The sequence below is a fragment of the Lagenorhynchus albirostris genome, chromosome 9 (assembly GCF_949774975.1).
Source record: "Lagenorhynchus albirostris chromosome 9, mLagAlb1.1, whole genome shotgun sequence".
NCBI classification, from domain to species: Eukaryota; Metazoa; Chordata; class Mammalia; order Artiodactyla; family Delphinidae; genus Lagenorhynchus; species Lagenorhynchus albirostris.
In genome coordinates, this window is record NC_083103.1 from 37,648,946 (window position 1) to 37,652,117 (window position 3,172).

Below are 3,172 nucleotides of genomic sequence, written 5' to 3' on the forward strand. Positions count from 1 at the left end.
AATTCTTTGATACGATACCAAAACTTGACAAGTGGTAGTATCTTAAAGGTCAGTTGCAATGTAGAAATCTCAAACCATATCAATGAACATTTCATACCCAGTACACTCATGAAAAAAATGAGAATGAAAAAGGAAAAGAATATCTTAGTGCTACTGTGAAAATAGTTTTGATCCCACAGACTCCCCTGAAAGGGTCTTAAGAGACCCTCAGGTTTCCCTAGAACACACTGTGAGAACTGCTGCTATAGATTATTGGTATTTAACCTTTATCAAGTCAAAAAGCCTCTCATTATTTTATAATACCTCCCTTTTTTGTTGTCATAATAGGTGTTGACCTTTATGAAATGCATGGCTGAGAGGCTGAGAGGGCTTTCTCTGCCCTGGAGCGGAGAGCTCAGCACAGGTACACAGAGTGGTGGAAAGTGCTCGGGGCACCCACGACATTCGGTGGGGTGGCCTGTCAGTTTTGAAGCTCAAGGGCTTTACACGTGAGTTCAAAGGATTTAATTTCTGACACATCGGCTGTCTGGTCCAGAAGGGACCATCCTGAGGAAACGACCAGGAAAGCAAGGTCCAGGCTGGAGGAGTATCCTCTAACCACACACCTGCCAGCAGCCTGGGGGCCTCCTTCCTGGAGCTCCACACCCTCTTCTCCACAGCCCAGGTGGCCCAGGCCTCAGCCCCTCCACCCCTGACAGTGGCCACCAGGCAGAACAGGCCTTGCTGTTTTCTCAGGGTTGCACAATGCGGAATATGACCTGTGGATGAGGACAGCCACTGGTCTCCAGTAAGTTACCCTTTGCAGTTTTGTAGGAGAAATGACCTGCAGGGACTCTCCCCCAGGCACCAGTCCAGCTTTCCTTCTCACCCCATGACCCCAGCAGGGATGGCTCAGTATAAATTCAGCCACCTGTCCCCAGCAGGTCTGCTCCACCGGGTTTTATGTGAAACGTTACCTTGTTTCACATAAAAAATCAATTGTGTTTCTCTACACCAATTCTTTTTTTGTCGTGTTTTTGGCTGCGTTGGGTCTTCGTTGCTGCCCACGGGCTTCCTCTAGTTGCAGCGAACGGGGGATACTCTTCAATGCGGTGCACAGGCTTCTCACTGCTGTGGCTCTCTTGTTGCAGAGCACAGGCTCTAGGTGTGCAGGCTTCAGTAGCTGTGCCTTGCGGGCTCAGTAGTTGTAGCTCACGGGCTCTAGAGCACAGGCTCAGTAGTTGTGGCACACGGGCTTAGTTGCTCCACAGCATATGGGATCTTCCCGGACCAGGGCTCAAACCCGTGTCTCCTGCACTGGCAGGCGGATTACTGACCACTGCGCCACCAGGGAAGTCCCAACACCAATTCTTAACAGTTAAAAAAATACAATACAAAATAGTACCAAAAACATTAACTATCTAGGGAAAACTTTAAAAATACACAAATATTTACAGAGAAAATTTAAGTTTGTTAAAGGATAAAAAGTGGGGGATGTATGTCATGTTCATGGAGAGGATGTTTTGACTTAGTAAAGGTATCAGTTTCCTTGGATTAATTTATAAATTCAGTGCAATGCTAATCAAAATTCCCCGTGGAATTCTTTTAGGGACACACCAGATTTGTTTTCTATAGATGAATAAAAGTCCATGAATAAGTAAATTAAAAAAAATAAGGACCAAGAGGAGACATGCACTGGTCTCTAAGATGCGTGATCTTGGGATTTACCCCAAGGGGGGAGACAACTGTGACTGCTGTCTCTGTCTTTGGGCCAGAGGGCATCCCCAGGGACCAAGAGAACTGAGAGATGTTTGCAGCACCAGTTATGTCCAGAATAGGCACCAGAGAAGTAGAGCCACACAGCTTTGAAGATCGTCCTTAACCCAGATGTGGATGAAACAATTTCACATCAAGCAATGGGTACCCATGGAGAAGTGTGTGTACCATCCTCCGTCTCACCATCCTACAGGCAATGTTAAAATGGTGTTGGACTGCACCCGGGAACGGTTCATGAGAGATGTGGCAGAGATGGTGAGGACCCAATGGGCGCCCGATCTCATCCTCCCTGCACAGGCACAAGTAGTGCAGCCAGTGCTCTGTGGCATCAAGGTGACCGGATTGTTCCTTGAGGTGTGGTGCAGACCGGGGAAAGAAGAGTGTGAACAGTGGATGGAACACACTGGGGATGTAGGAATGGAAGCTTCCGTGGGATGGATGCAGGCAGGTGGCGGAGGACAGAGAGAGTGCACTTTTTGGGTTGTGATTGTGGAGTGGCAGGCTGGGGACAAAAATGTGTAAAAGCCGAGAAAAGGAGGCACTTGCACTCTGACTGACAAGAACTCTAGAACATAGTTGAACCTGCCGTTGAGGAGTTCACTAGGTCCTTGACCATTCTGCAGAGGAGGAAGAGTGGACCGCTGGGTGTGGATTGAGACCGGAGACATTTAGGTAGAAGAGTAGAGATTACAGGGATTTACAACAAGATAAAGCAAGCCAGGCAAGGATCCAACATCCACTGACAAGAGCTTCATACAGCCTGGCTCATCTGACAGCAGCGAGATGCCCGAGCCACTCCAAGGATGCCTCAGAAGTTGTGTTAAACATGTTTTTCCATTCTGTATCTGTGTTTTTGATGCTTTCACATCCTGGGGCCTCCCTGCCCCTGGAGGGACTGCTTCTCCCAGAGGTAGCCAATTCTTACAGATTAGTAAACTAACCTGTGATAGTAAAGTAACCTGTGAGTGAGCCTTTCAAATACAAACCAACCAATCCAGAGCTCACACTTCAACCACCTCCTTCATTGCGCCCTCACGCTCTGGGCCACTATCCACCTGCCCTGATCACAGCAGAGCCAGGTACCAGACAACTAGGAACCAGCCCCTATGCCGAGCGAGAGCTGAAAGTGTTCACATGAGCCAGTCCTTAACCCGCTCACTGTGCCTCACTGGTCCTCCCACAGAAACCACAATAAAGGCGTTTGTCACGTTTTCTGCCCCTCTCTCTGTCCCCTGGCCCACCCTGGGTGCTTCCTCGTGTGGCCACCCCTTGGTGTGATGTGCCCCCTTCTTTGGGGATCTGTGAGTAACAAACTTCTTTTTCATGGCAGTTGTCTCCCGATCTGTTGGCCTTACCATCACAGTTGTCTCCCCCCTTGGGGTAAATCCCAAGATCACGCATCTTAGAGACCAGCGTA